Below are 11,346 nucleotides of genomic sequence, written 5' to 3' on the forward strand. Positions count from 1 at the left end.
AGCATGGTTGTTCGTACGCATGCGTCATACAGTCTGCCTTTTACTCTGAGTGAGAGTCCCTTTGTCGCCAGCAGGGGTAAGAGCTCTCTAAACTTTGCCCAGGCTATTCTTATTCTAGCAGCTACACTTTCAGCGCACCCACCCCCACTACTAACTTGGTCGCCCAGATAGCGGAAGCTATCGACTACCTCTAGTTTTTCACCCTGGAATGAGATAGAACTATATATATATATATATATACACACATACATATCTGTATGTGTAGGTATATAATATGTATGCACATATATATTCATTTATCTATGTATGTATGTACACTCCCACACACACAGTTATCTATGCACACACACACATACATATGTATATTCATATACTGAATATTCACGTATAAAGCTTCCTTTTTCTTCTCTCTTTCCAGATTCCGGGAATATTCTATGCACAGAAATATTGCTGATAAACTGTTTGTGTGAGTGCATGTGCGTGTGTATGTGTGCATGCATGTCTGCTCATGTGTGTAATGCTGTAAAGGCAGTTGTTTGGAATCACAGCATTATGAAGAGGTAGCATTGAGAGCCTACATTCATATATAAATATATATATATATATATATATACACACACACACACACACACACACACACACATACACATACAAGCATATATATATATATATATATATATATATATACATACACATATATATATATGAATTACAGGGTTGTATGTTCATGGTTAGAAAAGGGCATATAGACCCTTCTACAAGAAACAGTTTGTTGTTTATTTTTTTCTTCATTTATCAAGGACAGTTATACAGCTATAACCAACACCATGACATTGACATCCTCTCTCTCTCTCTCTCTCTCTCCCTCTCAGATTCTACATGTATTTGTCTTTATTTATTGTTATCATTACCATTCATTTTCCTTTTCTTTAAACGACAGGATGGAGTGACAGAATCTTTGGAACACTGGGCAAAAATGCCTTGCAGTTTTTAGTTATGTCCCACTTTTACACGTTCAGAGTTCAAATCCTGCTGAGGTCCCCTTTTGTTTATCATCCTTCTAAGGTGGGGGTGGATGGATTGATTAAATAAAGTACCAGTCAAGTACTGGAGTGGGGGGGGTCAATGTAATCGACCATGCCCCCCTTCCCTCCTCCTCCCCCCTCACTCCACATGTGTGGCCTTGTGCCTATCAAAATTTTTTTTTTTTTTTTTTGGCGAAGAACATGACAAAATAGGACCATTGAAAATATAGTACATATTAGCAACATTCCACAGGTAGTGTGAATTTACACACACACACACACATATTACATACACTCACACATACATATTTGAAAGTTAGGCAAAAGAGGAAGAAAGAGGGTGAAATATGGAAAGACTTGGGTGCATTTGTAAATAATTCTCCCTACCATCAAGTTAATGAATATAGGTGTTAAAAAAAAACGTTTTTTGTTGCTTTTTTTTTTTTTATAAAAGATCCCATTCATCCATTTCATCAATACATGAAAGCAAGTACATAAGATGAAGGAAAAAAATAGCGTCTCATTGCCAACCAACCACACTACCTACTGACCTACTGAAGAAACAAGCATGCAAGCATGGCTTTACATTACAAGACTATGCTTTCAAGCATTTGTATCTTTTTCATTTTATATTGATGACTAAAGATTGCAGGGTCTACACGAGTTGTGATTTAATCCAAGTTCCCACTTTTTTTTTTTTTTTTTTTTTTTTTTTTTTTTCTGATTTCATGTTGTTTTTGCTTCACTTTTCACATATTCCTAGTGTGCTTTTTCACACTCAAGAAAAATGGCCCTCCTCTATTCATAAGTGTTACAAATGAAACTTTCAATTTCTCAGCTCCTGAATAATAATAACAATGCTTCTAATTTAGGTACAAGGCTAGCAATTGTGAGGAGGAGAGCATTAGTAGACAGCATTAGGCTGCTTCTTTATTGACCCCCTTGTGGGGATAAATGACAAAGTTAACTTCAACATTATTTGAATTCAGGTAAAAAGCAGGAAGAAATTCCCAAAGCTTTTTCTCTGATATTCTTACCATTTTGCCCTAATAATAATAAGTAAAAGATGGGCTACAGCAAATATTCTGCTCAATACCACCACAGATTTGCCTGTCAGTTGCTTGACCGTAACCAGTTGAGCATGTCCATAGCTGTTGATATGTGCATCTCTGATCATGAACAGGAGCAGTGGGGAAGCATTATAGCCATGTGTTGAGAGGAATTCTTTGTGGTTTGAATAATTCAGTCCTGGAAACAAGGGTGTTTTGTTCACCATCCTTAAGTGACCCTTATTTAGGGACCTTTTGAGCAGGATGGGCTACTCAACCAGAAGAAAATTCTAACTAGCCCTCCCACCACTGCAAGGTCATGCATGGTTTATCCTGATATGAGGTCATCCTGTCATGCACATATGGTTGTACCCTTATCAGACAAGTAGTCATGATGAGTATGTTGAGCTTTGTATATTTGTACTCCAATGTCATTTTGATGGCATGCATTACTCTCTCACTCAATAATGATGAACTCTCCTGTCTGAGGCAATGTATGAGTGCTCAGTTTTTGCAGAACAGCCTGCACAAATACAGGTTCACAGTGTATCACACGTCAGGCGTTAAAGGGACTGCAGAGCAATGTAAGATGAATTGCTTTGCTCAAGAAAACAACACACCAGCCAGTCCAGGAATTACAACCATGATCTCGTGATCATGAGTGTAACACCCTAACTACTAGGCCATGCGTCCTCATTCAATGATAATATAATAATAATAATAATAATAATAATAATAATAATAATCTGTGTGTGCAGAAAGAAGTAGTATATTACCATATGTCTGTTGTCTTCAATTGTTCTTTAATTGGATTTGGCTGAATCAGTAGAGGATTGGACACACACAAAAAAATATACCAAATGGTATTTAATTGTGTTCATCTCCGTCCTGAGTTTTGATTCCAGCAGGGTTAACTTTGCCATTTATTCCTACCAGGTTCAATAAACTAACTACCACCTCCAGTCAGCAAATAGGAATTGATTTTTTTTTTCCAGTTAACTTACAGCCCCAGGCTCACTTGCTTCATCTGGGTGTGGGGTTGGTACTGTGGTTGATTTGTTGCAAATTATTATTGATGTTGCTCTTATACTAAATGTGGTTGTTGGAAGAATTGGCAGAAGCTGGATGACTAAATGCCTTGCAATATTTAGTTGACATTACAATATAATTTCCAGCCCTCTTGGGGTAATTTTGTTTTTTTCTTATAAAATAAAGTACCAGTCAAATGCTGTGAGTGACTGAATAGATGATAACCACACCCTCAACCAATTTTGGACATATGCTTATGTACAATATTATTATTATTATTGGTATATAATTATTATTATAGTGCATTGACAGAATCTTTACAACATCAGAAAAAATTTATTTGTTGAATTTCTTCCTATTTGCTATGTTCTGTGATCAAATCTTACAGTGGTCAACTTTGCTTTTCATCCCTCTGGGTTCAATGGAAACGGTTATCAGTCATGTACTAAGGTTGACAAGCTCATCTAACCCTCTCTCCTCAAAATTGCTAGCCTTGTGCTTAAATCATTATTATTATTATTATTACTATTATTGTGGTGGTGAGCTGGTAGAATCATTATCACCCCCAACAAAATGCTTTGGGACATTTCTTCCGGCTTTTGCACTCTGAGTTCAAATTCTGCCAAGGTTGACTTTGCCTTTCGTCCTTTTGGGGTTTCATAAAATAAGTACTAGTTGAACACTGGGGACAATGTAACTGACTTCTTCATGCCTCAAATTGCTGGTCTTTTCTCAAAATAAGGAAGGATTATTATTTTTATTATTCAGTTCAAATGTTACCAAGGTTGACTTTGCCTTTCATCATTTTAGGATAAATGAAATAAAGTACCTGTTCAATGTTTGGGTAGATGTCATTGACTGACCCTTTCATTACTCCCACCCCAAAATTCTTGGCCTTGTGTATACAGTAGAAAGAATTATTATTATTCTTATTAAGGTGGTGAACTGGCAGAATCGTTAGCATGCTGGACAAAATGCTTAGTGGCGTTTCATCCATCTTTATGTTCTGAGTTCAAATTCCACCAAGGTTGGCTTTGCTTTTCATCTTTTTAGGGTTGATGAAATAAGTACCAGTCAAGAACTAGGGTCGATGTAATTGTCTAGCCCCTTCCCCCCCACCCAACAATTTCGGGCCTTGTGCCTATGGTAGAAAGTATTAATATTAATCTGTCCGAACACATGATTGCCTCTCTAGAGCTCATGCCATGACATGGTAAAATGCTCCTGGTATACTCGATAAAGTAGTTGATGTTAGGAAGGGTATCCGACTTCAGAAACCAAGCCCAAAATGGAATGTTTTGAGCTGCTACCTGCTAGGAGGATAGTAACTGAATAAGAACTGACTTAACTTGTGATGAGCTGTACCACCAATGCAAGAATGGGAAGCAGATGTGAAAATGATGAATTTTTATTTTAGATTAAGTGCAGTGTAAGAATTGAGGTAAGAGATTTTGGGGGAACAGGAACATAAACGGTGAGGCTGAAAAACTGCATTAAGAGAGGACATGCGAGATAAGTTTGCATTTGGTGAGTTGAGTCTTGACTTAATAAATATATCTCCTGGCATAGAAATTGAGAAGTAAATAATTTACTTTAAAATTCTCAAATTGAATGTTGTGAAGAGGGTATAAACACACACACACAGATATGGACATACATACACTCCGAAGCACATGTATTTTTATATGTGTATACCTATCTATATGTGTGTATGAAATATTCCACTGCTTCACTTTTTTTTTTTTTTTTTTTTTTTTTTTGCTGTGTGTGACTAGAAAATGAATAGACAAACTTGCTTGGGTGGAGGGGTCTTTGAAACTCTACATATATTCAGTACTCTTTCTCTCATTCTCCTTCCAAGTGTGTGCATGCGCACATGCACACGCACACACACACACACACACACACACACACACACACACAACATACTACATGCACACATTACAGAGTCAGGATATTGAGCCTCAAGAAAGAAAACTAAAGTTTTAATATTTTTAGAAGTTGAACAAAAATGTCTATGTATGAAATACGGTTCATGTATTTTTCCCAAATTATTTTTGCATCTGTTCTTTCCCCTCTCACTCTTCCTTGTCACCATACTACTTTCTTTCATTCCTTAAACTGCAAAAAGATGTTGGTGCGGAAACAAAATGAGGTTAATTAAAACTGTTGACCTGGTGAAGTTAACCAGGATGTCTTTAATGGCTATTTGGCTGATAGCAGTCATATGACATCCCAAGCTCCCTCTTAATATTGCTGTTATTATTTGGACTTTATTAATATTGTTTGAAACAGAATCAAACTAAGTTACACACACACACACACACACACACACACACACACACACACACACCACACACATCTAAGCTCCTGTTAGCCATGACTGACCATGAGTTACATCATTGATGTGTTTTATGATTTGGAAGCAGCATCATATTCTTGTTTCCAGACATCACATCTGCTTGAGTTCATTTCTATGTCCCTGCTTTTCCCATCTTCAGGTAACTGCTCAGCATATCCCTCCAATTCACATCTGCTTCCTAACACACATGCACACACCAATGCATAGGCATGACTGCGTGGTTTTAAGTTCAATCTCACAGTATGGCACTGAAAGCTGGTGTTTTCTACTGTGACTTCAGCTCAGCCAACACCTTGGGTGAAATTGGTGCACGGAAACTGCAAGGAAGCTCATTGTGTGCATGCATGTGTGAGAGCATAAATGTTGATTCAACATAAGTTAACGACATGCTGAGTGAAAGACAGTGACATTGTTTACTTTCTCCCATGAACAACTGTTCTATGGTTGTGTGACAGGAAGAGCATTCAGCTATGGAAAAATTTGCCTCAGTAAAATTTTGATTTAACCCAGTGTTTCTCTTGCATCCCACTTTGATTTTCAAAGGAAAAAAAAAATGCATCCCCACTATTAACAGACAAGTTATATAGCAACATATTAAGTTTTATTCACTTGTTACTTACTTCCACCTCATCTTGAGAAACACTGCTCTCACCCATGTCAGCTTGGGAGAATAGACTTAAAAACAATAACACACACACATGGTATGTGTTGTTGTATGCAAATATCAAAATAACTATAACAATTTCGATAACTTTCTCAGAGATGTGGAGTGAGTGCATTTGTCTTTATAGAAAAGTATATTTAATAGTAAAAGAGTAAAATTACTCTCATGCATTGTCACTATCAGTAGGTACAGGAATGGCTCTATGGTTAAGAAGTTTGCTTTCCGACCATGTAATTTTGGGTTCAGTCCCACAGCATGGCATCTTGGAAAAGTGTCTCTTGCTATAGCTCTGAGTCAACCAATGTCTTTTGAGTAAAATTCCTTGATAGAAACTCTTCAGAAGCCTGTTGTATATGTGTCCATATGTGTATGAATGTTATTCTGAGCTTTGCTTGTCACCATCCGAACAAAACATTTATATGATGTTTGCACTTCTTGTTGACATTATATCCTTGGCTCTGCACTTTCAAAAAAACTTGTGGAATAAAAGAAAAAATATATTTAAAAAATCACTTACTTGGAAAATAGGTAAAAGTTTACAACTGGAAATAAAAATCATCTGGCTTTAAAATCCTGCCTCATTTAAGTCCGTTTTTAACACACACACACACACACACACACGTTTGCATAAGGTGGGAAGGTGTGGGTGGAAGAGCTGAAGAAATTAAGTTAGCAGAAATGAAGAAAAGATAACTCATACCAGTGAAGTTGTCTAAATGCCATCAAGAATGGCAATGATAACCAATGTTTCATAATTATGATTTGTTGATTATACTTCTCCATAGCTTGTTATGTCTGCTGTGCATTGCTTATGTTCAATATAATCCAATTAGCTTTGTATTTTTGTTATTGTTTTTCAGATTTTCGTTTTGTTTTTAATTTTCTCTTGTTTATAAATTAATCCAAAACACTGAAAATAACTTCCCAGTAATAATAATTATAATGACGGTAATAATAATAATTGTTGTAATTATTACCATTACTTTATGTTCTTAAAATCAAATCCCACCGTGTTCAGAGCAATGGATTGACAGAATCATTGGAGCATCAGAAGAAATGTCTTGCAATATTTTTTTTTCTGGCTCTTTATGTTCTGTTGTCAGCTTTGCTTTTCATCCTCCTGGGGTCAATGAAATAAAATACCAGTCATGTACTACTAGAGTTAGTGGTATTAATGAACTACCTCCCTTTAAAATTGCTGGCCTTGTGCCTAAATCAAACAATTCGTATTAGTTTACATATATTTTCCATGAATAAGTTACAAGTCAGGGCAGGTAGTAATTGGTTAATTACAGAAGTTAGTGAAATACAAAAAGAAAACCAAAAAAACCCAACATTCTAGCATTTGCATTTGTTCTTTTGTTGTTGTTGTTTGTTGTTGTTGTTTCGCTCCGGGTAAGCCCTAATTGAGCAAACTTATAATCAAAGATGTTCCAGCCTTGAACAACCCATATTTTTGTTACTGGACAATGTAGTCCTGGACATATGTCCTAAGACGATAGAGTATGATCTGAGGGAGATACAGCTGCTATGTCTAGCAGGCTGAGTGACTGCATAATCTCGTGGTTTTGTTTTCATTATATTATTTACCTCAGCGCTGATTAGCAAGAGGTAAGTGCCTCACAAATCAAGTCTTTAGTGTGAGTTTGATTCCTGGTCCAAAGCTCCCACCCCCCACCTCAAGAATAAATATAGAATTTTCTATTTACTTCTGAAATTATAGATCCCCTCATTTTTTTTTCTTTCCATAACCAAAGCCATCCAATATTTTGTCATACATATGTGACAAACAAATTGAGTCAAATTCTAGTCTTTTTTTCTTTTTCTTTTTCTTTTTTTAAGTTACAATTGTCTGCACTCAGTTCAAATCCCACCAAGGTCCACAAACATTTTATCCTTTCAGGATTAAAAAAAAAAATACTAATCCAGAATAGTGGATTGGTGGTACTGTAAGAACGTCAAACTAGATTCCTTGTGGTATTTATCCTTGCTGTTTACGTTTTGAGATAAAATCCTATGATGGCCTTCCTGGGTGGTAGTCTTAATCCATCACCTGGTTTACCAACTACACTTGGGACTTTGGGTGTCTTTAGCAGAGTCCACTCCATTGCAAGCAGTCAGACCAAGTTTCCCATTTTAGGATGCCTTCTTCTCTTCCTCCCATCAATCTCAGAGGCCCTGTAAACAGTCCTGGCCACTGCATTCCCTCATCACTAAAAGATGAAAATAAAATAGCAAATACTGTTCTATATTTTAGAGATGAGGAATTCTGTACATTATTTACATTGGACAGATATATGTCCTCATCTTGTTTATTGTTACCACATTTCGGCTGATTTACTCTCCAGCCTTCATCAGGTGTTCTGGTGGAATTTTGAACCTAGCACTGGGTTCTCATTCCTAAAGTATTTTTTGCTGATATTATTATTATTTATTCAAGGTACAGCCTGGAATTGAACTCAGTGCCTTGAATAAATAATAATAATAATAATAATAGTAGTAACATCAGCAAAATGTACCTTAGGAATGAGAACCCAGGGTTGAGTTCAAAATTCCTCCAGGACACCTGAGGAAGGCTGGAGAGTAAATCAGCCGAAACGTTGTGGTAACAACAAACAAGATGTGGACAAATATCCGTCAATTGTAAATAATGTATAAAATAGCAAAAATCAAAGGAGAAATTATCCATCTTAGAGGAAACAGTTACTAGACAGATTTACCATTATATTATGCGAAAGAGTGGTGGTAAGCTGGCAGAATCATTAGAACATCAGACGAAGGCTTCATGGCATTTCTTCCGGCTTTTACATTCTGAGTTCAAATACTGCTAAGGTTGACTTTGCTTTTCATCTTTGTGGGGTTGATAAAATAAGCACCAGTTGAGCATTGGGCTTGATGTATCTGACTAGCCCTCTCCACCTTGTGCTTATTAGAGAGAGGATTACACAAGAGAGTGAAAACGAAGCTTGCTGTTTGCATTTTGCCATTATACCATGGAGGTTTACCATTGCATTATAATAAACCTGCAAAAAGTTTGAAGCTCAGCATTGCAATGGAATTTAACAAAACAACTTGTCAGCTGCACTACCTCTCTCCACCACATGTATACTGTTTCTTGCAGTGAGCTGTATTTCCCCCCTACTTTGCTACAAGTTTGTATGTAGGTCTACAAGAGTTGTTTATAGTTAAGTATGCTAACGAAGGACACCAGGCATGCAAGGTCAATCAAAGGATACAAAGTGCCAACCCTGTAGTTGGAAGGCCAAAACTTGGTCAAGAATTCTAGATTTTCATTACAAAGATGCAATAACTTAAAATTTACAATTTTCACAGTATTAATGTCTGCTTTTGTGTTTCTATATCCTTACACCATATTCTGATCTGTATATGTTTCTCTCAATTGTTCTTCAGATTCTTCCATTCTCTCTCTCACACACACACACACACACAACTTTCTTGGTTGGGTTTGAACTTGTTAGCTTTGAGTTTTCAATGAGTTGTGGCTGAATGGTTAAGAATACTTATATATAAAGAAAAACAAAAAAATTATTCTTAGAAGTAACAGTTGTGAGTTCAAATGTAGCTGAATACTTATCAGTTGAAACCTTATATTGACTACTGAACAAAAAGTATGAGTTAGTTCTATCTACAAATCTCATATTTTAGTGATAAGTCTCCAAAAGAAATTTAGATATAATTCATATTCATTATATAATAAGTGTATTGTATTATGCGAATAAGGGTTTATGATTTTCTTTTTTGTTTTTAATTTTTAACAACTTCAGGCAAATACTATTTTGACATTCCATTATATATTAAGATCAAAGCTGTCCAGCATGTAATATTCCATAATTTCAACTTAGCTGTCAATGCATTGATGCCATAGGTAACTCATGAAAAACTCTAGTTTTTCTTTTATAATTTTTACATTATTATTATTATTAATAATAATAATAATAAGCGGAGTAGATTGGCAGAATCACTAGAGAATTGGACAAAATACCTTGTGGTTTTATTTGTTCTGAATTTTTATGTTCTGTGTTCAGATCTTGCCATGGTCAGCTTTTGTCTTTCATCCTTTTGGGGGTTGATAAAATAAAGTACTGGGGTCAGTTTCAATCAAGTAAATCATCCTTCAAATTTTAGGCCATGTGCTTTTGTTAGGAACCCTTATAATTAATTAAAAGCAACAATTATTATTTATTAATAGTGATAGTAGAGTGCAGATTAATGTCTTGTGGTTGGGGGCATTAAGCATTTACTTATCACTTCACATTGAGTTCAAATCCTGCCATGGTATACTTTGCCACTCATCCTTCTTACGAGGGCTGATAAAATAATTACCAGTTGTACTACTGCTACTGAAGTGGCAGAATGGGTAAAGTGCCAGACAAAAATAATTGCCTTGCAGTGTTTAGGGTTTTTCCTTTCTTTCTTTCTTTTTTTTTTGTCCCTTTTTTTTTTATATAATGGACTGGAATCCTAAAGAAAGTTGTTTCAATAATCAAACCAGTCACGTATACAGGTTGTCAATTTGAAATCATTTATACACCCTAACCCTACTTCCATGCCACGTGATCCCTCTCCACCCCCTGTGAATTTGTGGCCCTGTGCCAAAGTCAAAATATCACCATCACCATCACCACCATCATCATCATCATCATTTTTTCTTTTCATTTTGTTTCCAAAATAAGTTGAAGATTTTAAGCGATGTGTAAATAAATAAATGAATAAAATAACTGAATAAATAAAGGTAAAAATATAATTAAAAAACACAAACTAAAAAAAAGACAAACTTTAAGAAAATATAACAAAGAATATATTGTTGACTATTTCTATGTATTGATGTATTTTATCAGTTACCTGGTGTTGCTTTCTCAAAACTGTGCAAAGAATAAAAACAAAAATATAAAAATGAAGTTAAAAATAAAGAGATAATATTAATAATAATAATGTTTTACCTTGTTAAACTTTCTTTAACCCTGTTAACCCCATCTCTTTACTCCCCCTCCCCGGTTAACTCCTGTTCCTCCTACTATCACCACCATCTCCATGAAATATTAGTTGTTGATGTTGCATTCAATGAATCCTCTACAAAACCAATTCACTGCTTGTTGCATACAATCTATTGTTTCTATATCATAATGGCAGCAAACTTTGAATGTTCTCATTAGAATTATGCATGTATACATATAAACATGTATGCATGTGTGTGTG

General features: G+C 35.6%; 1 protein-coding gene across 1 annotated transcript in view; it reads left to right on the plus strand.

The window, feature by feature from the left end:
• LOC106882252 (tetraspanin-5) overlaps nt 1-11,082 on the plus strand; it is a 159,292-nt gene extending 148,210 nt beyond the window's left edge. Inside the window, exon 9 of the mRNA XM_052967959.1 lies at nt 419-11,082. The gene's annotated coding sequence lies outside the window, so the exon portion shown is untranslated. The remainder of the gene's footprint in view (nt 1-418) is intronic.
• The last annotated feature ends 264 nt before the right edge of the window (nt 11,083-11,346 follow it).

Source organism: Octopus bimaculoides, chromosome 5 (assembly GCF_001194135.2).
Source record: "Octopus bimaculoides isolate UCB-OBI-ISO-001 chromosome 5, ASM119413v2, whole genome shotgun sequence".
In the NCBI taxonomy this organism is placed as follows: Eukaryota; Metazoa; Mollusca; class Cephalopoda; order Octopoda; family Octopodidae; genus Octopus; species Octopus bimaculoides.